The sequence below is a fragment of the Mugil cephalus genome, chromosome 19, assembly GCF_022458985.1.
Source record: "Mugil cephalus isolate CIBA_MC_2020 chromosome 19, CIBA_Mcephalus_1.1, whole genome shotgun sequence".
In the NCBI taxonomy this organism is placed as follows: domain Eukaryota; kingdom Metazoa; phylum Chordata; class Actinopteri; order Mugiliformes; family Mugilidae; genus Mugil; species Mugil cephalus.
In genome coordinates, this window is record NC_061788.1 from 16421696 (window position 1) to 16448515 (window position 26820).

General features: G+C 42.6%; 1 protein-coding gene across 2 annotated transcripts in view; it reads left to right on the forward strand.

Annotated features, from left to right (window-relative positions):
* The window catches only part of cntfr (ciliary neurotrophic factor receptor), a 221234-nt gene that overhangs the window by 45762 nt on the left and 148652 nt on the right, over nucleotides 1-26820 (forward strand). The window contains exon 3 of one of the 2 annotated variants that reach the window (XM_047569166.1): nucleotides 21325-21437. The exons of the other annotated variant lie outside the window; for it this stretch is intronic. The gene's annotated coding sequence lies outside the window, so the exon portion shown is untranslated. The remainder of the gene's footprint in view (nucleotides 1-21324; nucleotides 21438-26820) is intronic. 2 annotated transcript variants of the gene reach the window in all.

The window sequence follows — 26820 nt, forward strand, 5'->3', positions numbered from 1 at the left end:
ATGATGCCGCTGCACTGCTGAAAGGTACTTTGAACCAAACACCGCGTTCTAAATTCTGAGCGTGGCAGCTGGAAAAAGAAACGAGCTCGCAAACCGATTTTGGAAAGCGGTCGCACTGGAACTCGAACTCCGAATTTGTTTTATATGCGGGTTTATTTGATCCGATGTCGCACAAATACATTTCGTGTGTGTCATTTTAGCGCGACGGGTCTGCTCTGCCTCGAGACAGACCGTGCGACGCATAAAACCTCTGCCTTTGTGTGTCGGGCTTCGCCTGGGTGGAAGGAGAAACGTTGTGAATAAAACTGAAATGTCGGCGCATCAGCTGTACTAGATTACATCGAGCTGGAGGCTTTTTCGTGACGTGCTTGTGTTCAGTTTCAGTCAGTCTGTCTATCGTACAATTTTTCTTTGTGTCTTTTCATTTGACTCCTGCATCTACCACCTTTAAAAAATTATTCATTATTATTCATTATTCTCTAAATTTGTCAGGTGGACTGGAAGGTGGAAGACACCAATGTGGTAACAATGCTGAAAGGTCTTTAGACTTTATATACACCGATTAGGAATAACAGTATGACCACCTTCCTACTATTGCATAGGTCTTCCTTGTACCTCCAAAACAGTTCTGACTCGTCAGATAATTGGACATGGACCTTCTGAGGGTGTCCTGTGGTGGCCCTTTGGGTTCTATGGGTTTAGGGAAAGAGCCTCTGTGGATCATCCCACAGTCATTTTGGAGGCCAGGTCATTGCTATGGGGTGTTGGTTCCTCGTCTGGTCTAGGTGGGTGGTACATGTCTAATTACGATCCACATGAGGGCCTGGTCTGAAAGTTTCCAGCAGAACATTGTATTGTCACAACATGGCTAATTTAGCGCAGATTGTTGTTTTCAATACCTATCCAGGATATCCATCTTATCGTTGTTAAAAGTTAAGCTGTACCACTACATCAATAATCAAATTATAGTAAGAAAACCAGAGCATGTCTGCCTTTCATTACATTCAAGATTACAAGATAAGGAATAATGTGAAAAAGGGTCTGGCCTCGTACTTATGTCACTATGATTTTTACGTTTGTTTATAGCGGTATCTGCTGCTGTGCTCGTATGTGGACAGTGGTCCCATCTGGGTGTATTGGTTTCTACGTTCAGGACGTTGCTGGTAAGTGAGTCGTGCCATTTCCGGAAGAAGGAGGTTTTAATTTATGGCGACACGCGTGGAACTGCAATAAGTCGTCCCTTACTTGGCCTCGTTCGTTTCAGTTTCATTTATACAGCGTGGATAACGGGGAACTCAGATCCCGGAAGCCCCAGAGCAAGGCCTTAAGGTGCCAGAGGCAAGTAACAACTCACTTTTAACAGAAAGGAACCTTGAGTAGGACCCAGTTCATATCAAGGAGACTTGGTAGAGACAGAAAAGAGGAGGGAGGTTAGAGAGAACAGAGGAGAGGAATTTGAATCATACATGTAGTCTGACACATGATGGTCATGTATGATTGTGTCAGGTGTCCTCACTTCATTTGATCGTCACTACGCTGAGCTGGTTTTGATAGAATCAGAGCTAGGAATAAGTGAGAAGTGTGGGTCTGAACTTCCCCTCTTCAGACTGTCCTTCTGTTTACATGTGATTTACGGACTGGTCCCTAAACGCTATCTCCAAGGCATCTTTGCTTGAACCATCTTCTACAAAAAAAAAAAAAAAATCTAGGAACTTGCAGTTGGAGTCAAATATTCCCCCTCAAGGCAAAGCTTATAAATAGCATTATTATCCGGAAATTTTCTTTCACAGGGACTAGGGCGCGCTTGTTGCCTTCAGCTTTCTGAGGCAACAGCTGAAGAATGTTTCGACCGCAGCGATTCTACGCGATCCGTGTTATTTCACGCAGAGCTCGACTCGCAGATAAAAATAAGCTGGTTGTAAATACGTTGAATGGTAATTTTTGAACGCTTCCTGTCAGAGATGAGACGTCGGCGGCCTTGGGTTTGTTAAGTGTTTCTGTTCTTGATACCAGGAGCTGAGAGCCTCTGGTCTCTTGTTTAGCTGGCTTTGCCTTGGGGGCATACAGAGCCTTTTATCTTGTCACCCTAATGTATGTGTGCGTGCGCACGGGCGCGTGTGTGCGCGACAGTAGGCGAAAGAACGAGAGAGAGAAAGAGAGGAGATGGGAGGATCAATACTAAGCCGTCAGGAGGTCTGCTGCTCCCAGAGAGAAAGGGAACAGGACACCCAGCGGAGAGTGGAGGGGGAGAGAGAAGCAGAGGCAGGAAAAGAGGGAAGGGAGGGAGGGAGGGAGGGAGGGAGGGAGGGAAGAAGTCAGAGAGGAAGAGGAAAAAACGGGGGAGAGATAGATGGGCCGCGGAAAAGTATCAGGAAACAAACGGAGATGGGAGAGGAGAATAGATGCGGCCAGTGATGAATGAACACGTGGAGGCGATGAAGAAAAATGCAGATGAAAAACGGGAAAATGAAAGAAGAGGTGAGGGAAAGGACAGGAGAGGATGCATGAGAAATAGGAAACGGACACAAAACAGTAGGTGAGATTAGGTTTGTTAGTGTGTATGTTAGTATTAGTATTATCACTATTATATACAAAGCAGTTTAAATGAAACCAGCCTCAGATGTGACCAGATTTTAATGGCATGAGTCACAGTTGTTCAACAGTTACTATTGGATATGAACTGGTAGGTTTTCTGTTCGTTTCCAGCTTTTATGCCACATCAACTGTGATGAAGAGGAAGTGGATGTCTGGCACAAATAGTAAGAAAAGGAAACAATCAAAGATTCTCCTTCAGCTCTTCTCCTATTTGATCAAAACCCAAGATGGTATTACTAAAATGATTTGAATACACGTTTTCATCAAAACACGTCCTTAGTTTTAGAGACTTTTTTTTTATTCAAATCATGACTTGTTTAAACTCAGAAACAAGCATTTAAGTGTCTGAGTCGTGTTGAAGTGTCACTGAACCGAATAATAAACCTCTTCATGATCTCTCTGGATTTGCTTTTTAAACCCTTTAAATGTGAATATCGTCTGTCTGTCTGTCTCAGGGAGAACGTCTTCTAAATGTTTCCGTCTAGTTTTCTATGTGGAATATAAACCTGGACCTCTGTCAGCGCTCCTGCCACACAGGTGCACTTCACTGTAGAGACAACAAAAAAAACCTAAAGTGTATTTAAAACATTCGTTTTGATGCATAATTCAGTGAACATAAACATCAAATGAGGAGAGAAGGGAAACTGTATCCCACAAGAGCTAAAAGCTTCGACTTGACACCCATAATGAATATTTAAACCCTGATGACCTTACCCCGCGCATGTCTCTAAATGATTTATTGTTCTTCCTCCCACATGTCTATTTTTACACCTTTTGTCTCTCTCATTTTTTTTTTTTTTTTGATGGGGGGGAATAATCTCGCTTCTTCTCTTTTCATCTCCTCCGCCTTCTTCTCCTGACACATCTTCTCCAGTCGCCGGCTTTCCCCGTGTTTTAAAGTCGTCTAACAAGACAGACGTTGCGAGGCTCACAGCTGCAGAAGGAACAGCCCGGAAGTAAAAGCTTAGAGAAATGGAAGGGAAGAAAAAAAAAAAAATCATCTCTGAATTATCTGTGAATATCATCAACTGTAATTATCTCTCCACAGCGTATTTCAGCCCGCGATGATTAAGTTTCTTAATGGGTTCTGGGAATAGTATTATTTAATGTAGGGGAATAAAATCGGGAATAATACCCCATTATTATTAAATGTATTCAAGATGAGGAATTTCAATTGTGAGCTTCGTTATACTTGGCCCAATAATGACCCAGGTTCCTTAATGAAAGAAAAGACTCTGAGGCATAACACAGTTTTTCACCATGAAGCTGAAGGATGTAACGACACGTCCCTTGCCCACTAACGTTTCATCCGATTTGTAGCATGACAGCGAAATGAGCGGTCGGTGCTGTAATGCAGAAATTCTCCGAATTGCTTCCCAGTACTAATCAGTGGGTGTTAAGACTGGAGGAGATTAAAAGTGATGATGAGTTGTGAAAGCACCGTATCTGGTAGATTTCGCTTAACTTAAAGGGGTATTCTGATCAGAATATGAGGTCACTTTGCTGTTAATATCTTCAGTGGAAACATTTTGCTTCTCGACGGCAGGCGTTTTGTTGTAAATAAAATCGCTGTCGCTCTTCTATCTGAGCAAATGAAGCCCGTGCAAACGATTCGATTAGCCCGGCAGATCTTTGCTGGAATAACGAGTTCTGAACGGAGTAACTCCAAACTGAAATGCGGCCACTAAAAGTTTGTGGGCGGGAGATATTTGGACCAACTAACAGTGACACTGGTAACGATATTTGGGAAGTGAGATTTAACATCCCACCTGCAATTACCACTTACTGCCATAGGTGTCGCTCAAGAGAACGAAACTGAGACCTGTAACATCGCCATGGTGTGTTTATGTGTAAAGACCCAGATTTTTAGTAATTTATCTACCTTTCAACATATGCTGCAACAAAACACACATGTTGACAGAATAATAATAAAAAAACACCTCTCAATAGGCATACTTTTACATCTTCAGAAACCATATTGTCATCCAATCAGTCAGTGGGAAACCAGTGCAAATTATGACATACATTCTAACTACTAACAAAAAAGGACATTGACAGAAGTAATCCCCAAAAAGCTTGCTGTCAGTTTTTTCAGGGCAAAGTTTCATCATATTTAATCCCAGTTTGGACGATTTTGAATGAAAAGTGCTCTATAAAGATATCAAACACTCAAGAAGAAAACTGTAAATCTCTTCATTTTCATTGCCCGACCCATGGCGACGCAAAGGCAGGAGGCTTTAACAAGACAGGATGTCTAACGTTGGACCTGTTTAGCGATGGAAAAAAACAAAAAAACAAAAACAGGCTCATTTATAACAGAATACGCCTTTGCAACCTGCATCCCTCCGTCCATCTCAAGGTTAGGGCTCGCGAGGGAGGAGAGGGATCAGGTTACACTAATGCAGTATGGCTGCTGGAGGACACACGTGCGCTCGCCTCGTCACACACTGTCTCACCCCATCTTTCTTTCTCTTGCACACACACACACACACACACACACACACACACACACACACACACACACACACAGCATCGTGAGCTGATATCCTTGTACAGGTCTGAAGCATGGCCGCGGCCTTGTGTTATTGTGCCCTTGTAACCTACAGGCTGTCTGCTGTCTGTCTGCTGTCTGTCTGTCTGTCTCCGGGCAAATCACTCGCCTCTGAAAATAAACTGAAACCGTGTACGATCACAGAAGGCCCGAACGAGGTTAAGCAGAGGCAGAGCATATGTTATTAGTAGCGGGAGAGTTGATTTTGAGTTTCATATTCAAGAGGATTTTACAAGCGTGGCGTGCTGGAAAATCTTTTACTTTGCTTTTAAAGTGCTTTAATTGTTTCTTACTCTATGTTTGAGTGTTAGATCCCAAGATCGTCTTTTAAACGGATTAAGTATTTCCCCTGAATAATGGTCTCTAAGATCATCAGGGCTGCCTCCCCGGCCACAGGTCCACAGCTCCTGCGTCCGACCTAAATATAGCACATAATACGCTCCTACTGTCTGCATTTCCTCTTCCAATCAGGACACGGCAGATCCTCATATTTGAGTATCTGGAACTAGACAATATTTAGCACATTTGCTTGACAGCTGGCTGTAAACATCATATAAAAAGAACAAAACGCTTTGATTAAACTCTCGGCTAATCGTTCCACAGCTAGCAGTGGTTGATTAACCAGTCTTACGCAAAGGTTACTTTGCCAACTGCCTAAAAGGTTATGATTGTTTCCCATAATTGCTGGAAACACGCTGCCAGGGCTCATTTGCCAAGATTTTCCAAGATTATTGCACCTTGTGTTAATTCCGAAATGTTAAACTAATCAAGTCGAACGCCTGACGCCGCGAGGCCAGCGCGCCGAGAATAACGACTGAACCCTGTCACACGTCCCCCCTTTGTTTTAACAATGCGCAGATTGTATTGTCCTCCTTCTGCCTCGCCGATGCATTTATGATAATCAACAATTCATTCGGACGGGCCGGTGTGCCATTAAGTCCTGCCCATATTCCACCTGCTGATTCTGCATTCCTTCTAGGAATAATGTATTCCTCGTGCTGCGCTCTTTGTTACGGAGCACAGATTGCTCATTAGGTCATCCAAATTGCCACAAGTATGCACTTGCGATTCGCTCCCTCGGAGAGCAGAAGCCTTAATCTCCTTCTGTGCATCCATCAAGCATCCATTTAGCTGTCTGTCCATTAGTTTGTTAGGCAATTACACACTTGTTGATTCAATATTTTTGCTTTTTGAACATGGCGGTTGGTCTCAAGCGAGGCGAACGAGTCCCCCCGGACTCGGGGGGAGACTTTTTTTTTTCTTTTCTCATTTCCGACGTTTCTATCGCTCGCCGGCCATTTTATTAATCGGGAAATGAATGCGCGGATCAATCGGCTGCGCTGGCCGTTGTTTTATTTATGCGCTTTTTTTCCCCCGCCGAGCGTCCCGCGGGAGCCGGAGCGCGTCTCGCGAAGCGGGAGGTGAAAGGGAAAGTCTGTAACGCGGGGCTAAAACACGAACGCTTTCTGGACGCCGTGCAGATGGAAACCTACGGAGATCGGCGCCGACGGACGCGCAGGTCTCGCTGGACGGATTGGATTCGCTTCCAGCGGGGGCCCCGCGAGAAAGCGCGCAATGAAATTTTCATTGGAAGACGGGACCGCTGACCTCTAATATTGAGAAAAGATCAGAGTGCAAAGGGGTCATTTTCTCTTTCTCACACACACATATAGACTCGCTCCCTCTCTCCCAAGTGTGGTGAGAGGGCCTTATTGTGTGAGCCAGAGGAAATGCAGACACAGCAGAGGACAGGCCATCCATTGATCTGAGTATGGACTCCTCTCCTCTTCCTCAGCCTCCCTTCTCTCTCTCCCTGCTATCCCACACTGTCTCTACTTCTTTTTCTTCCCTCAAGCCCTCGCTTTCTCCACGCTTTGTGTTATCTGCACTCAACTCTCCTACATATAGTTTTTGTCTTTCTGTGATCTACCACCCCCTCTTGCTCTCTATTATCGCTCATTCTCTCCATAGGCCGGTCCTGCTCTCTCTCCCTCTCTCGGCCCCCTTCATATCTGCTAACCATGCTCTCTCCCAGTCTCATGTCTCTTTTTATTATCTGCCAGAATCATTCATCTTTCGGCTTTCTTTTTCGCCTCGGCTTCCTGTCCTTCTCTCAAATGACTGATTCCTCCTCCCCCTTCGTGGTATTTTTGGAGCGAAAAAAAAAAAAAAAAAAATTGTCGAAAACAGGAAGGAAAGAAAAGAAACAGAAGACGGGAGCGGGGTGGATCAAAAATAGAAGTCGAACGCGTGATGAGACGAGCCGGGGAGGACGAAATCTGAAGACGGGAAAAGTGGAAATGAGAACAGGAAGCAGGAAAGACTTAAAGAATTAAAAAACAAAACAAACAAACAATAAACTAGGATGAAGGGCTGCGAAAGGTAAAGACGCGGAGAGGAATAGGAGCAAATGGAAATGATAAAGGAGGGAGGTGAAGGGTGAAAGAACACGTAGAGGAGAAAACTGGACAGTTTGTATGTTAAAATATGCTGGAGCCTGTTAAAGCAGACATTTAGTGAACAATCACACACACATGCACGTACGTAATGTATGCACACACATTCACGCGGTGCAGTTTCACCGATGATGTCTGAAGCCACCCTCAGGTGACTGCTGGTCCTCAGAACTCTCCTCCTCTGTACATCCCTCATCTCATCCGCCTCCTCTCGCTGCTTCGGTAATTCCTCCTTCACCTCCCTCCTCCCTGTGACCCGCTCCCTTCCTGCCGGTCAGGCTTTTACACGAGCCACGTGCACCCCCCCTCCCTCCCCCCAACGACATGTGGACCTGTGTGTGTTTGTGTGTCTGCACGCGTGTCGAAGGCGCTGACGTGTGCGTTTTGATGTGCGCGCCGATCGGAGGCGCTGACGTGTCTGATCGCCGCGTGGTTCTCCTGCTGAAGTTGCGCTGACAGCCCTTTTACCTTTGAAGAGGCCACACGAAGAGAGGAGGCGAGGGCAGGAGAGGTGAGGAGTTAAAAAAAAAAAAAGAGAAGAGAGTTAAGACAGAAAGGGGGGAATATAGAGCGGAGGCCGATGAAGGTGTAGAAGATCACAGAATGCTGAAAGGTGAGAAGGTGTCACACACAGTGGCCTTTACGTCATCTCATTGGCCGGCGAGGTGGAGGCAGTTAACGGCGAATGAATTGAGCAGACGGAAAGAACGAGATGGGGTGAAGATGAGAAAGGAAAAAAAGGAAGGGAAAGAAAAAGGGAGAGGAGGGGGGAGGATGCTTTGGCGTACGCAAGGTGCTGGAGGTATCATGTTTCAGCCTTTCAAGGCAGCGCCGAGACGGGAAGCGGAGGAAGAAAGAGGTTGGGGGGATTCTGTCACAGTGAAATGAGCCTTCTTGCAGGATGAAAAGCAATGATTGGGACCTTAAGTGTTTCCTAAGGACGCTCCAAACTGAAAAGGACCTACCACCTGCACAGAGGTAGGACGGCAACTTCTGTAAAGTGACTCGCGGAGCATTTTAAGCTTATGGCTACGGGTAGAGCGCCGGCAGTGCACATTCAAGGAATTTTTCCAGCAACATTTTCCACAAATTTGAGGGTGAAGCTTGCGTTTTGAAGTCATCCTTCGTGACACTTCACTGAACATTTCCCCAAAAGGAAAACAAAACATGTTAATTGCAAAAAGTTTACACAGTTCACTTTAATTTCTAGTCACAGCTGGTAGTTGCAAATGGAAAAGCCAGCGCAGAAAAACAGATTCAGCGGTTTTTCTAAGAAAAAATAAAAAAAAAAACGGGTCATTTTCAGGTTAATATTTCATTCAGTCAACGGAACAGTCCCACCGTACTTTATCACGACCATAAAAATGTCATCTTCAGTAATTAACGAAGGATAAATCACCGTTAATAGGCCCTCGCAAACTTTCTGTCTCATCAAGGTTAAGTGGATCCTCTTGATGGATTCGGAAAAAATACACCCTCTTACCGTGGGTCACACTTTGTAGAAAGACGGCAAAATGAAGAAAAAAAACATGGGGAAGCTGACCTTTACTGGACGGATTGTCTCGTCTGAAATGTAACCGAAGCTGGAGTGTAAAAGAGCGTAAGCACGCAGGTTCGGTTTGGCCGAGATCTTTTCAGCCATTTTTACTGAGGCGCAGGAAAAAAAAAAAAAAAAACCCAGACGGGACTGTATTGAGTGGTTTTAGGCTCGAATGCAAAAATGCTTTGAATGAGTGTTGAGTGCAGGATGTGAATGTGTGTAGGAGGAGAGAGACGATGGTATAGTGGCGAGTTCCCTCTTTGCCTGTTCAAACTTCAGGAGTGTGTCGTTGGGGACATAGAGACAATAGAGACATTCTGTCTCAATTACTGATATTTGTAGTGTTGATCCCCATATATTTGCTTTACATGATTCTCTACTCGATATATTAACATTGGCAATTGCACTGTAAATTGAAAGTGGGTGTAAAATGCAGTAAAAGCTGCACAAGACAAATGTGTTCTATAGCTACTCTCCCTATAGGTTGAAACATTAACATAGCGGATCTAGCGTGTTGTATTTTCTTTTCTTACTCCTCAGACAGAGCTGTTTGTCTGAGGCCACTTGCGCACAGACTTGGACACCTCTCCAAACCATTTGAATACGTCTGCACCCTTTGTGTGATTGAATACACAGACCTTGGTTCCAAGAGCCACAGTGTGACGCTTTGAAGTGCTATAGCGTTGCTCCTAAGATGAAAGGAGAGAATGAAAGATAGAAATTGGCCACTTTAACAGCAAAATACAATACGTAGAGTATAGATGTAGAGTGTTCAAAGAGACACAAATGCACTCTGGTAACAATACGATGTCACCCCCTATTCATGAGGGACTAGTTTAACCGGGGACGTCTTTTTATTTGTATTAACTGCAGAGTTTGTCCGTGAATGGGTTAATCAGTGCAAATCGGCCACGTCCGTAATCTGTAAAGTAGAAATTACAGCGTAAACTGATAACTAATACCTAACACAGAGGTCTGTGATAAAACTGATATACGCATCTTTTTCTTCCTCTTGTCACGTAAGAACTGAGGCTGTGTTAATTTTTAATGGGTTTAGTTTCTAAATCGCATAATGTCCTCAGGTAAAACTAGTCTTGAATATGGCTTTAGGTGAAAAGAAAATAGTTGAAATCTCTAATGATCAGAATAATACATTCGCCAGAACTACAGTGCCTCAGGTAAACACTTTGGTCAGAAGCTAATAGGAAGGAACTTTCAGACAGATTCACAGTGGTGGTGTAAACCTTTTGCTAATCTGTTAAGTATTGGTGCCAAAACCATGCAAACACTTGATCCACTTATTTCTATGCATTCGACTCAGGTTCGTCCTTGTCGTATTTTTTGTTGAATGACTTCCGAGTTGTCAACAGAGTTGGGGGCGGGGTTCTCATTACAGGGTTCTGATTGAAGTTTTCTTATCGTTTAATATTATTTTGCTTCCATGTGAAGAGGTAAGTTGGAATTTCTGATCAGAATCTAAAGAGCTATTGTCCATGTGAACAATTAGCCAATTATCCATTGTTAAGACGATGAGGCGTTTAATCACCTTCTATCTGGGGATAAAGATACAGGTCCCCAAAATGTTAACCATTTATTTATTTATTCTGCTTTTGTTAAGTAGAAAAAGTAATGAAGTTTTTTTTTTTTTTTTGATAACCATTACTTTCCGAACTTGCTTGAGGGCCCGGCAAATCACAGTTTGAACAAGCGTCCGCCGTCTCCCTTGATATTTTGACAAATCCAAATGATTTGTACTAAGTGTAATACACAGAGATGAAATCCTGTCAGTGCGAAGACCTGCTTTGCGCCACTGCACACAAGTGGCTGTGGGGTCCCCAAAGTTGGTGATGGAAGTGTTCGACAGCGCGGCTAGTTAAGAGTGATTGATGCCCGCAGCCCTCTCAGCTGTTAAGGAGAGACGGGGGAGAGCAAGTGATGCAGATCCGATTGGAAGCCGCCTGCTGGCATCTGACTTCGGCAATGGTGATTAAAAACACATTATGACAAAGACAACATCTGGTGGTGCATTCCGAGCGTCGACCGAACGGTAGTGTAGTGCTACATTACCCTGGCACAACGCGCACAGAAGATGAAAGGTGCGCCGCAAAACTCCAGACTCCTAACAATGAATTATGAGAAACAAAACACTCTTAGAAATAAACTCGTATTTTCTGCGGCTTGATGATGCCTAGCGAGAACTATAAACTATCGCTGTGTAATTACTGTCATTACACTGGTTTTTTCCAACCATCGGAAAATTGGCTTTGAATTTCATTTAATATTTGTTCTTTTCTTCTTATACAACAGTTTAAAGTAAATGTGGCTTTGTCAGTACGTGAATGAATTTCAAGCCTGTTCCATCTCAGTCGGCTCGGTTATTTGATAATTGGCTTCTGGATTGGTGGTTTCATATTTGTGTTATTTGCCGTTTTTGTTTTTAATGGGTTCTCTAACCTTTGAGATGAGGTAAATTAAATACTATAATAAGTGAGTACCTTCCAAACAGAAAAATACCAAGGTCAGTGATGTAGACATTGGGCATCCCATAGAAATGCAACAGATGAAATTAAGTTGTCACTCAATGAAAACTTGACATTTAAACAACACGAAATGTAAGTTTCACTTCCGGAGAATTCACAAAAATGTTATACCTTATACCTTATAATAGAAGAGCTAGTTGGGAGTCATTTTGTATGTTTCACATGGATGTATGAATGTGCTTTCATTGTGCTGTTGAATGTCTAAACAGACGGGGCATTAAATATAAAGATAGCATACGTAATTTACCACAAAACTATTTTAATGTCACATATTTTTCCATTCACAATGTTTCTAAAATACAGAGAAAGTCGTCGCAACTAAAACAAGAGCAGGTAGATGAAGAGGTAACACTTTAATTTTAAGCTTGAAGGCTTTAAAGTAAACGGGGTGTCGTTCCACTCCACTGATTTAAATTAAAACGGGGTTATTTGAAACCTTATAATACTTTCTCCATACGGAATGCAAAGCCGGAGAGATTAATTTTTTCCAAAACAAACGTAGTGATTTCCACAGTGTGGCCAAGGTAGTTTTTATAATCCAACGTATTGTACTGTAATAGACTCAAATAAGATGCAAACACTCACATGCTTTTGAACTATGGGAATGAGTGAATGATTGTTCAAATGAAATGTTATATTTGAGTCAGCTGGAAGAAAACCAGCAGTGAAAGTCAAAATTAAATGTCAACTCAGCCATTAAGGCATCTTACTATCAAAAAAGAATCTGTGTCTATAGGTCTTTGTGTATATCAGTGTGCTTAATGTTAAAATGCCACTTCAACCATTAATCCTTATAATGTGATAGAAATCTGCCCATGTCTCTTGTGTTAACGGGTCAAAATTGACCCATAACTGAATCCAGCCCAAAATTGTCAAAAAAATCCCAAAAAATAAATAAACAGCGTTTATCATCCAGTATTGTTTTTCCACCTCATATCGAACTGGTTATGCATTCATATCCATGTGAACACTGTATTAAATGTTCTTTACTCTTTGAATAGACCACTTGTTTTTATCTAAAAAAATAAAAAAATGTGTGTATATTGTGTAAATTGAGCATAATTAGATCCACAGAACAACCTAAAAAATCTCTGATCTATGGCTGCATGCAGCTGTCAATATTCTTGGCAGGTCACATTTGACCCATAACACCACAGATGTCACTTTCTTTTTTAGAGACTTTCAGAATTTACTAAAATTGTGATAATTTCTTTTCTCGTGTTAAAATAGCTGTTGTTGGGGATATCATGAAGCCCTGTCTCCATAGAAACAAGGAAAATGTACCTTTTTCACATTTTAACTTCAAGTTTGACCCGAAACAGAATATAAGGGTTAAGTCACAGGCAGAATGAAAGGAAGAATGCTAAATGCTGCTCTGTCTGCCATAGGACAGCCACAGATGTGAAGAAGTGTTCTTCTGGTCCCGTGTTACATTTTCAAGATGTTATTTTTGTTCTAGCAGCTGCATTTGCATCCCGAGCCATCATTCTTGGTTTAGATTGATTTAGCTTTGATGCAAACACCGAATGCCTAGAAAAGCACTGTTGCTACCGTTGCAAAATTAATGAGTTGATGCCGGCAAAATGGCATGCAACTCCAATTAACATTTACCGACCGTATCAGTAAAACGGTTCATTGATTTAGCATTTCATTTGCAAATACTGCAAGAGTCAAACCTTTCATCGTCATATAGGCGTTCACTGCATTTGGTTAAGGTTAGGGAAAGATTGTGGTTTGGATTTAGTAAGTAAGTATTGAACTGAAAGCCATGGACTGCATTTAAAGATCAACAAACCCACGGTTCCTCTAAACAACAGTTTTTAAGCTCAGTTTGTTGGCGCCATGTTGGCAGTGTCTGACTACTTCCTTACTAATTCAAAAGTCATCAAAGAGTGCGAGTGGAGCTGTAGTCTGTAGTCGTGTTTATTTCTGCTGTAAAGTTGGACATTTAAACACGAGGCTCTATAGAAATAAACTCCCTTTTGGAGCCAGCCTAAAGTGCCCATTAAAGGAATTGCACTTTGACACTTGGTTGATTTTTTTTTCGTAGCCTTTAGTTGCATTTCGTGCCTTAGCCCTGACAAAACACACTTGTAGATTCCCCCCTTCCACCCATATTAGACAAGGACTTATTATTTCATCACTTACGTACAGACACTTTAATGGTAACACACTTAAAGAATTGCTAAGAACTACAGATTGACTGATATGGATTTTTTTAGGGCCGATATTGGTACCGATTTCTTTTACATCAGCAATGGCCGATGGCTGATTTGTGCTGCCGATTTTTCTGAGCCAATATTTGGAGCCAATAATGCTTATTCTCCCTCCATTTACATGATAAAAATGGTAACAAACGTTACAAGTCTCAATTTAACCAAAAACATAATAACATTTGTTGAACTCATGGAATTGCAGAACCCTGCAGAGACCTTGAGAGAGGCAAATCTGTCAATTACTTTTTCATGCTCGACTCTCCTTCTCAATGGACGTCCCAGCTCGGCGCCGGAGTCTGATTTGGCTTGTGGTGCTTCTCAGCCAACTATATTTAGCTTACAGGCAGTATTAGTCCTACACCTTGGCTTTAACGTCAACACATATTCTTACATGGAGCTTAACGACAGCTCCAATCTACTGTAGACAGTGGTTGATTGACAACCTGCACTAATTACTTGCCAGAGAGAGGAAAAACACGTCAGCTAGCAAACTCCTACTTAACAACAACAACAGTAACAATAAAAGTTGCTAAAAATAAATAAAAAAAATAACCAAAAGACAAGCTTTTCTTTCAATCCTTATTTTTAGGGGTACTCCACACGCCTACGAGTACGCACTCTGCTAGCGAGGAGCAATGTATGGGCTGCACGGGTCCTCAGTGTCTCTAGCAGCACAGGGCTGCCTGCGGATGCGCCTGTCTGCATTACGGCCGGCCGATATATTGGTCGAGAGAGCTGCGGTTGCTCAAAAAGCAATATCGAGCGTATTTAGAAATAATAAGCAGGATAATTTGCAAATTAGAAAAAAAGCGAGTTGCCCCCGCTGAATTGCTTTCCAAGTGGATATGTTTCATTTGCCATTTCCTTTTTGAAGTAGAATCACTCACAAAAGCACACGAGCTCAACCACGTCCAGTCGCAGCAATTAAAAAAACGTAATGATGTGGATTTGCACGGATGCAGACACATGCGCCGACCCAGCTCCGAACGCTGGCCCGGGCCCATTGTGAATGCCGCAGTTCATATGTGAGCTGTAGTTGAGTTGGTAGCTAATTAGTTTGGCACAGCGGCATTCTTCCCAGGCCCTGGACGTGTCCGTGTGTGTGTGTGTGTGTGTGTGTGTGTGTGTGTTGGTGTGTGCTGGGGGTGCAGTGGAGGGGTTAATCCTTACTTGTTGTTCTACACCAATGCCATTACCCCCACCTCAACCCAGACCCCTTCAACTTTCTGCCTGTCTTCCCTCCCTCTCTCTTTGCAGTCTGATTCCTTCTGTTTTCTTTTCTATCACTTCTCGTCTCCCCGCATGTTCTGTCTGCACAGTCCTCACTTTTATCCCAATTTAACTCATCTTGTTTTTACTCCTTACTCCAATCGCTTTCAATGCCTGCATTTTTTCCTCTCATACATGCAAATTGATCTTGTTTTCCTTCTCCCCCCATCCCCGTCTCCTCTGCTCTCTCCCTTTCTCTGTATCCGTCCGTCCATCGCGCTCCCTGCCATTTAATGAAAGCCCCTGGTATTGGACTAATCCAGTACGAGAGTGTTCTGTGCGCTTCCCCCGCTTCATTTTTTCGGTATCTCACTGCTCATCCTCCATCTTTACGTTTCTCCCTTACCCTCCGCTAATGAAAGTCGCCCACTATCTCTCTAATCCAGTGTCTCTCTCCCTCCACCTTTCTGTTGCTCTTTCTTTTCCTCTTCCTCTCTGTAGACTAATGAAAGTCTGTGGTGTTGGTCTAATCCCCCGGCTGTGTGCTCACAGCCTCTTTGTTGGTCAAATCTGACTAATGCCCTCCGTCTCACTCCACAGCACAGGAGCCTCTTACCTCAGCCCTCGTGGACACACACACACACACACACACACACAGACTTTCAGACATCACAGGCAGCTTGGGAAATAATACGACTTTGCTGGAGACGAATGTGTCCTGTTAGTTGTAGCATTCTCGTGTCTTGAAGAGAACCTTTAAGCTTGGTTTATACTCCTGCGGCCCATCCACACGAGCTTATGTCATTGCCTACGACGTTGCGAGCTTTCATACCTGTGCGTTAGTGTGTTGTCGTAATTACATCAAACTATAGCGACTGGAACTCTTTAACTTATGCCAACAATAATACTTGAAGAAGTTACAGAAGTTACTTCCAACGAAATTACCGCAATGCAGAAATGAGAGAAGTCGGTTCGCGCAGACTTGAATTGGGGTTGAAATGGATTTTCAGATCAATCACCATTGTTGCCGTCTACGGTGCTGTGATGAATAGAAGGTGATGAATGTCGGGCTATGAGCCTGCAACGTACCTATGTTACACTGATAGTCAGGCACAGATCTTGCTTTACTGTGTTGGTTTGTGCGCACGTAACACGTCCAAAATGACCATCCCTGTACTTCTTTTACGAGAATTCTTTTTAACACTGACAATTAAAAACAATTGAATCGATTGCTGCCCTTCTGCTTGGTTTATTGGAAGTCACCACTTCCTGCATTACTGTTGATTTGTTTAAGGGACAATGCAAATACCGGAGTCCATTCTTATAGAAAAACAGTAATAGATTCTAAATGAGCAGGCGAGGCAGCTACCGCTAGTTTTCATGCATGGTTACCCACTCTTGACTACTTGTTTTCTACGTTTTTCAAACATATTACAACTATTACCAGTTCTCAATGTTGTTCCTTGGGAATGGACACCCGCATGCTGTTTGTCCCACCCAGCAAAACTAACATAGGAAGTCGGGCCTTGTCAAAGGGCAGGGACCCTCTGGTTGGTGGTCAGCCAACCAATCAGAAGGCCACAGAATGGTCACTTGTTTCACTTCAAGGGTTAAAGTGAATACCCTTGAAAATGATACAAGGTCTGTCATTGCGGTTGTGTAAAGCAAGGTTTATCACCTCCCTGTATATGTCAGTGTTGTTCATTCACCACAGTTTCATTATGTATGAACATGACCAGCACTGTATTATTTGTGTCTTGTAAATGTACATTCCCTGATTTTATAGGAACCGAATGATTTTTTGTGATTTGAAGTGGCGCTAGAGCAACGACAAATATTTCTAAGTGGAAGCTTGTGGGCAGAACGCAGGGAAGTCATTCCACCAAGTACAATGGTAACACCATTTATGAGACGCGCAGAACCCTCCAGCTAATTATGCAGGACAGAAGAGCCACTCTAAATTTTGTCCGAGAGCATGCTTTAATGATTTACTGTGTCAAGACTTAAGCGATTTATGGATATTTGTCATGTCAGCCACAGGCTGCGCATTTAAATGTGAACCAGTGCAAGATGAGCAATTCAGGCCTTTGAATTTTAATGCGTCTTCCTTAGCCTGTGACAAGCGTGTGAGACCCCCCCTGCGCCCTGACTGCCTCACCGCGCTGCTATAAGAACATTTTTGGCAAAAACTGTCTTTTGTTTAAAGTGCAAAATGCACAGCCATCAATAAAATACTAACAGTTATTTTTATCTCACCAGGGCTTTATAACAGATGACTCGCATCATCAAAGTTCAAGGGCAGTGCGCTCGACTGTAATTCACACAGAACCTTAGCTACCCGCGTACAAAGGCACTATATCGTAGTTTTACCGGCGCGCCGAGAGTCAAATCTGCCTTTCGCCGTGACTGAAGACCTGACAAGAAAAAAAAAGCCTTACTCGGCCATAAAGCTCCAGGAAGAATATCACCGAGGTTACTGTGTGGTCATCGTAAATGTTTGCTCAAATTAGATCACGAGCTCCTCTAAAAGGCCCGAGCAGCAAACCTTTCCATCCACGACCTGCTGTCGGCATCGATCGGACCTCGCCTCACCTGCGCGGTTGCGACGGCGCACCTATAGGGGAGCAGACCGATCCCGACACCTGCACTCGGGTCGGAGCGGATCATTTTCAAACTCCTCGTCATCAGTCACGGCCGTAACTTCGTTGAGACGGGCCGGCCTTCAGATGACTGCTCCATTACGGGGCAGACGCTGACCTCGTCTCACCCCGCCGGTTGTCCTCCTGTAGATGCCTGCCTCGTTAATGGCTTGTATTGACTTACTAGTACTGTCCTTACAACACAAATGCAAATGTCAGTGTTTCTCAGTAACGCGAGGTGGCCTGTCAGAAATCTGTGCACATGATAAACACTGTATACGCCGCACTGTGTTTCACATATTGATTTTTTTTCCCCTCTTGTGCTCCCTGCCGGCAGCGCGGCATCACTGAGCCTGGATCACAACGCGGTTGTGTGTCTTGGAAGAGAATGTGTGTACATACGTGCCCCGTGGAAGTGCGTATTTATTTTTATGTGCGTTCGCGAGCTGGGTCTTACACAATTCTGACAGTGTTTGTAATATTCTAAGTCATTAGATTGCCTGTTTATGGAGATGCTATAAATCACGCGAAAGCAGAACCAAACACAAGTGTGTGTTTATCAACAAGAGAAAGCTGTTTCGGGCCTCGCAGCACATTTTCAGCTGTGAATATTACTCCAGGGTTAAATTGTTTCAGTGGAGCTGAAACCGCGCTGAAATTCACTTCTAACGCGTTCTGTCGCTGTTTGCGACTGTAGTGGGAAAATGTTCTGTATGTGGCCGCGTTACGTTTTTAGGAAACAAAGTAATTGGATTTGTGTAAGAGCCGGCCAGTCTACAGTTTGAGAGCTTTTAGGGAGCAGAGAGGGTTGTCTGAATTATACGACACAAAAACACCAGGAATAAAAACAACACTCTAGACATTAATTGAGTTTCTATTTTTATTTTTTATTTTTTACTTGGTAAAAGATACTTTGAGTATCTTGAACATTGTGAGGCATGTAGAACTGCTGCATATCTTTCTTTTTTTTAAAATCTGTTTAACATATTGACTGTTCATTATTCTATTAATAATTTATAGTAGTTGATCATTGGTTTGGTGAACCACTAAATAATAAACATACACTTATTTATTAGACTATCAAAAGCTAGCAAACCTTTAATCAAACCTTCTTTTATAATAACATATTTTCACCTGTGAATGAAGAATCTGTTCCTTTTACATCATGATAATATACGAGAAAAGTCAAGTAACGACTTCTAGACATTAAATAGAACAGACTAAGATGACTTTTATTTAGAAATGCACTTGACTTAAATATTAAAAGGTTACACGTATGCTGAGTGAAACTTTAATGGAAATCTACTTTTAGTTTTGCAGGTGCAGCGTAGAAGCTCGTCAACAAACCACAAAGCCGCTGCTAGCATCACGTCTGTGGAGTTTTTATTGAGTTCTTGTGTGAAACACAACCGCTGAAGATGCGCCGGGCTGATCAAAACACGTTTCTGTCTCGTTGTTCTTCTTCTCGAAGCTCTGTGCTACGGTGGTGAGCTGTATTATATTTACAAACCCTGCAATTAGCGGGTGCCTGTTGAGAGAATTCCCACACATTACGTTTGGATTCGGGCTGTCATTTCTGGCATTAGACGTAAACATGGCAGCGAGTCGATGTGTATCACAACTGTTCTGTCTATTTACAAGACAGAGTAGTTGGAACCCTAGAAACATAGAAACACATTTTCTGAGCATCAGAGTGGTATTAGTGGATAGAATTAGTGCCCTGGTAGGTATATTTATGTCTTTATAAATACATATATTCTAACACATTAAAATGGCCCGATCCCCACTTACAACCACTGTTGGTCCTCTTTGAAAATACAAAGCTAACACACCCAGACGCATTTGCAGGATTTGCAATAGTGGAATTATAATCCAGAAAAATACAAGAAAGTTAAAAAACAAACAAACAAACAAAAAAACTCCCAACTTGTGGTATGCCAGATATTCTCTCTTCCCTATGTGGAGGCTGTTACAGAAAAGTATTGTCCTAGGTAATTGTTGTTTGGAAACTCACAAGTGACAAGTCTGTGAAGCTGTGCAGGTTTTTCTCTCATAACGCTGGCGCAGAGACATATTGAATATCATGTATATTAAAGAAATAACAGCGTTTGAAATCCATCCACGTACCGTGGATATCGCAACATTTCCCCAGGAGCGAATCGAAGACAAATGCTTGACAGCTGAGTTCTTTTTATTTTTTCACGAAGTAATTTGTCTTGAAAATTAGATATCATTTGGAGAAAAAAAAAGGTGACATCTACTCCCTCTTAAAAGCACAGAAAGAAAATAAATTATGCACAACACATTTTAAGGAACGGCAGCAGTTGAAGTCTCTTGTCAACATCAATAATGTTTACAGCCTTGCAGTAGATCCACTATCCACTAGCAATGCTAAATTATCCACTTTAGGTAATGGTTTCATTTCCAAGAATGAATACGAGACATCCAGGGATTAAACCTATAGTTAAACACGGCCTTCAGTATTTATGAACCATATATTTTAAATATTGGAATTTCACATCAGCACTTTTGCTCCGAACTTCTCTTTCCTCCCCTCCCACTTTTTCGTTGCGCTCCCAGTAAAATGCTGGAGACCATATTTCAAACCAGATTCTCTCTTGTGGGAAGTTAAACATGTACAAGTCAGCCAAAGGTGAAAACCCATCCCTGCCAAGGGAGATTTTCAGCTTACAAGGTCTCAGGGAAGGCTCCTCTGATTCATAAAGGGTGTGTAGCCGGAGCGAATAAACGTCTCTGTGCGAGTGTGAGACTGTGTGTGATCGCTAAAAATTCTACTTTTATGCCGTCTCGCCCCCACCGGGGAATCCGAGGATTCTTCTGTTTCACCGAAACAATGAAAGACCACGGACGGAGGGATGTGTTAAAAGCCGTAACATGCAAAAATAAAAAACAGTACTTATTTGAGCTGTCGAGATTTAGGAGGAACGAGTCGGAAGTCGGAAACCCGGAGACACTGAGCGAACGGGAAATAGAACGGGATGGAAATAGAATAGAAATAACACAACAACACAAACCCACAGACATGGACATTGTAAACACCAGGGACACTAATAGGCAAAGGGTGAAAGGTGTCCCCACCTTTCTTGGCACCGTCTCCGGCTCCTTGTCTAATCCGACAGAAGCTGCCAGAAAGCGGCTCCCCAGCCCCGTGCCCCCTGCCTTCAGTGTGAAACCACGGCAGAAAGGAGCACAGAGAATAATGGAGGAGCAGGGACACTAATCCACCGGTTGGTCCGCAGCCTCTGGGATTTGGGACTACGTCTTATCACTTACTGTGATGGAGGAGGAAGTGGAGGAATATGAGTAGGGGAAAAAAAAAAAAAAAAAAAAACAGGTCCCTGTGCATCCCATCCCTCACCTGTCTTCTTTCAGTTAAGCCGGTACATTCACTTCTTCCCACTATTGCGGTGTAGCGGTTTACTCTCTGGTTCTCATCTGCTTTCTGTTTGTGTTTCAGTCCGTAGAAGCGTATTCTCTCAGCACCTCGGTCTCGCACTCTTCTTTTGCCTCTGAATATAGACCCTGACTTCCCATCTCTTCCTCTGTGTCTTTCTCAGGAAGCTCTGTTAATGCCACTCTATCGCTAACCGCTGAGCCAATCTAGCTCCCCGAGCAAAGCGGCCGACTTCATTACTGCTGCCAGTTCACAAAAAAACAACATCCAAAAGAGGTATGTCAATAGCAGTCGGCGTGTCACCCAATGGGAGGAGTTTATCGCTTTTGATATGAACACATCTTATTAAATAATTAAACATTTAATTGTAATTTCCTGTGAAAAATGGTAGTAGATGGTCTACAGGTGAGTCCATACAAAACAATAAACATAAACCTCTGCTGCTAAGCACAAGTGGAGGTGAAAGCATATCTACCTGCGCGCTGGTGTGTCAACACAATTCCGAAATTACGCAGCTAAACTGCTAGCGGGGTGCAACTGCGCGGCTCATCCTGGAGCTGAGCTTAATATTAAATATTGATCAACAGTTGCTTCTCTCGGCTGAAATCGCTGCAGCGCAGAAGAACGGGGAGCGGGGAAGATGTTCGAATCGATGGTGTGTAGGAGGCGGAGGGAAGGAGAAGTTTCTGTGCTTGTCTGTCCGCCGAGACGCGTGGAAAAGGAAATGCATTTCAGACAGATCACAGCCTGAGCTGTCATACACGAGGTCTGCAGCCGTGCTGCGGAAATGACACATGACTATAAACCAAGCTTTAGGATGCCCTGTTAGATATGCTATGATATCTATCGTACATTCCCAATAGTAATATCCCTTTTCACTCCAGATGAATTTAGAACAAATTTAAGCAAATGGCCAACAAGACAAGGACCACGGATTATAAAGGGAGAAAGTTTGGATAAACAGCTAGTTTGGACTTGATAGCCAGAGCCAGCACTCAACTAACTTAGCACTGAGACTAGGATAGAGAGAGACTAGTTTTTACAGAATATGCCCACCAGCGCCCCAAACTTAGATAATAATATTGTTTTCATTTCATCATTTTGTTTGCTGAACTGTTCACATGTTTTATTGGCAGTTGAATGCTTGAGTGTTACCTTGTTATTAGTCTCCATTATTCACTATAACACGTGACCAGAGAGAGAATCAGTCTGTTCTTTGACATGTAGGAAGTATTCTTTAAAGAGTTATCACATAGCAACTTCATCAGGACATTAACGTTTTTGTTCACCAGCCACTGTGGCTATGCAGCTAAACTGCTAGTGTTTTCCAAAGTTACTGGTCCTCATTGTAGTGTGGGTTTAATTCCTGCCTTTCTTCAGTTATGCCTATCTAATACAGGTTACCTTTTTTTTTTTTTTTTTTTTTTTTTTAAAAAAAAGGTGTGTCATATCACACAGATATCAAGAAATGTTTAACACTGCAGGTCATTATCAAGTACTCACCTCCGATAAGGTTCTGCATAAGCCTAAAGCTTCTTTTACATGAAAATATGCAGTCTATAGTAATACAAAGTGTGGTTTCTTATCACATATTAAAAACCTGCTAAGAACACGGCTTACAACTAGATTATTCAATAACGTGACTCAAAATAATGACTCAAGGAGATTTTATTCATGTAGAATTAGCTTCATAGTTATTTTCGCCTCTCGTACCTGTTCTGCGCTCTTATCTTTTCTTCTTTTTTGCCGGGGACATATTATTCTTCAGCCATGTATCCAGTGTTTTGTCCTCTCCAAACAAATTAAATGTTATATTCGTAAAATACTCCACTTTCTTAGTTATTAAGTGAGTTAAAGTTGGGTGTTGTTGGTTGACAGTGGCGGTCCATCGAGAAGCAATCACCATTGAATACTGGTGATTCGGCAATCAGAACAGAGCATTCAAGAGAGCCGTGCTCATGGGAGTTGTAGTGTCGCAGTCTCACTTTGCATTTCGCTTAAAAAATGTTTATAAAACTCAGCCCACCAAAGTGACTAGTGGGAGTGGCTGTGTTACCCACCACTGCTTAAATACACCTGCATTTGACAGGTTGACAGGTGTTAATGTCAACTTGATGAAAATAATGTGGATAATTGCTCAAATAATTGGTAATTGTGAGCACTTAAGAGGACAGCACGCTGCTTCACACATGGCTTTACCCACATGGTTCTTCATGCGATGCCTAACGTTCAAGTTAGGTGAACTAGGAACTGTATTGGCAATTGAGCCACGTCTGACAGTGTAACAACCTGTCCAGGATGTACCCTAATGTTTTTACAATGAATGTTGGAATTGGCTCAGTTTCTGCCTTATTCTTGGGAAATAAAACACTGTTAAAAAGACATAGATTGGAGCAGGCTTTTGGCAGAATGAATGCGTAGTCGATAATGGGTTATTGGAATGAACTCTGTAATTGCGCAGTAACATAACCCAAAGTTTGGCCACTGATCTCGCCGCTGATCAGTCTTAATGCTGGCAGTGCTAGTCATGAGGAGTTAAACGTTAGCAGCACTGTCGGTAGCTGGAGGCCAGAAGTCACAGAAGCAGTTGATTGGATTAATAAAGCCCACGCTGACTAGCGATTGGCTGCGGCAAGCCGGAAAAGAGACGCCGTCTGAATTACATTTTTAAAGTGAAGGTGTAGTAGAAGAGTAAGAGCTTACCCGTGCCTCTGGCTGAATATGTTCTATGGTAGTCGTTGCAAAATGAGGCCGTCACTGACTCTTCATCTTCATGCTCAGGCAAAATTACATCAACGTCCCGGCTTGGCTTTCACTAACAGGTGAATTGAATTGGAGAAAAGGTGTAGAGTTTTATTCGTCCAGGAGAAATTTGACCCAGAGTAATATTTTCTCACCCGACTGAGCAACATGCAAGAAAACTTTGTGACTGTTTGTGACTGAGCATCGAAAAGCAACAACCAATACTATACAAGTTAACGTTAAATGGGCGGACATGTTTTAGTTCAGTGACACTACTATCACTATTTTGGTTGATATTCTCGATTCTTTTCTGTAAACGTCTGTTTCGCACTGCTTATGTGTCTCCACAATGCGTGCAGAAGCTAATTGACCTTGCAGGAGCGAACATGTGCACTGGATCCAGCATATTGTGAATTAGCCGAGCCCAGTGGTGCACAGTCGATCTCATCCTGTAGCTAATTATTATCAGCCATCTGCTAAATGCATACGCCATGCCATCAGCAGGACTGCAATGCTTTGATATGGTTTCTCATTCTATATGGGGTTTGGAGTTTCTTCTCCCCGCTGTTTGTCTACTTTGGTTACCTCTTGCAGCTTTTCTGCCGGTCGTGTCTTAGTGTTCGTCCCTTTTTACTTTGTCTTGTTTGCTCTGCACCTGTTTCTGCATCTGTCTTTAAATCTATCGGGGATGTCTCAGCTTTCAGTGCTATTCTCATTTTTAGAAAAGGGACATTTGTGTTTACCCAGCTACCCAGACATTGTTCATGAAATTCCAATCACTGCTGTTCTATCAGGCCAGACTTAGAGAAATCTCAGACATCTAAAATCCTAGGAATTAACATGTGTTCAGAACTGGCTTTATTCCCTCTTCCTACTCAACACAACACGTCTTTCTGTTTGACTTCCAAATGTGATGCATGATTTCTCATTTGAATGCGAATGAAATGTTTTCTGCATAATGCCTCTTTTTTTTTCTCCCCACACATAAACACCCGAACACAACACACGTAGGTTAAATTGCTCCATTCCCTCGGCTGATTTGAACATATGGCTGAGGAGACGTGTGGCAACAATATCAGTGAGCCGTGTCATCCGTCACGCCACCTTTATGGACCATCCCGGCAGTTGTATCCATCACGGAGAGGTTGTTTTGAGGGCTTTGCGGAAGTGCGGAGCGTTGTGAAGGGAACCAAATGTCAGCGAAGACGAAGGAATAAATGGAGATATGGCGTCTGAGAATAGCTCGCGTAATTTGTTCATAAGACTCCAAATTATATATAATGAAAGGGTAGCGAGAGAGTAGAACAAGGTCAGCAACAGAAAAATAGACAAGGCCATAGTTTGCTTGAGCTGGACTCGCCAGAGAGCAGAGCGACAGTCGGCCAAGATGGTCGCTTGACAGAAAACACAAGAGTTTCTTTGATTGTGTGCGATTACAGATAAGTGCGGTATTTTCACCAAGGCCCATTTGTTTTGATAAAGACTTATCCACCTTCCCATGAGAGGTCAAAAGAGGCTTGGAGAGAGGGAAAAAAAAATAGACAGATAAAGAGAGGAGAGGATGATCATTGGCCTTAGATCTGTTGTTATGAACACTGAATTATTCCCTCATCTCCTGGGCCTCTTTATCCATCTCCCAAATTCTTTTTTATCTCCTCTCCCTTTTTTTTCTTCATAAATTTTGCCACAACTTTAGCTGTGTTTTCTATGTTCCCCTTCCCTTTTTCCACTGTTCTTCACAACTGTCTCCCACCGTTCAATGCTTAATCAGACTCTTGGCAGGGTGCGAGGCAGCTGCCTTGTAGGCAGGGCTGCCAATGTAAACTAATGAAATGTTACACTTCGCTGGGCTTCCTGTATTCATTTTCATCTCTTTCAGTAACTACGTAAAGAGTTAAATATGGGAAAGATGGTATGGAATCAAATCTTGGACAGTAAAGAAAATATAGATGTGACCACCGTGACATCATTCTGATGCGTCCAGTTTTTCATTTGCCTGTCTTGCCTTTCTTATTGGAGTCGGGACTGTTTTTGTGATGAGTGGGAGGAGCCAGGGGTCTGATTAAGAACCAAGGGGAACTGGTCAGTCACCTCACATCCGACATGTCAATCAATGCAGACACGCCCCCCCAGACACACCCCTCTTTCCAACCTAATAACTATTTAAATATGGAATTATTTTGTAAATTAAGCAATTACCATAATAATTAAAAGCATTTCTTGAGACTTTTGAAGTCCAGTTTTATTCAGCGCTTGGCAAAATCTTCATTGGGCAAGATTTCCACATGAATATTCAGTGTAACAGGCAGACTGCTCCCTTTTTCCCGACCCTTTTACCTGAAGTCAGTCTTGCACTGTCTTAAACTAATAGACAAGATTTTAGAAACTGCCTCAAGGAACAGTATATGTGGCTTTTCTGATACACTGAATGTGAGTTAACATTTGAATCCTGACATCAAAGCTTTTAAAGTTCAATTATAGATTGTTTCAGTTCATTATCATGCATTAAAAGCACTGTTAATCTTCCTTTTTACATAATGACACTTAATGACATGCTCGGTGACATGTGAGTGAAGGAGATGAATAAGAGTAGTCGCATGACAATTATTTGTTTCATCCAGTGAACATTCATAATAAGTTCACTGAACAGGGTCTAAACATTTGTTTTGTTAAAGCATTTCTCTGTTAATAATAAATTAATACATGGCATCTGTGGTTGGCGGTGCAGAATAATGCTCTGTCATCCATCTGTTCCATTACATAAAAGCAACATGATGGCTAATTATCATTGACAATAACCCTGCATTAGTCTCCGGTCACTGAACCACTCACTTCCATTGGAAGGGCTTTCTTTGTACCTTTGGGACATCACATTTAAACCTAATCATTTATAGCCGGACCACTGAGGCAGAGCATG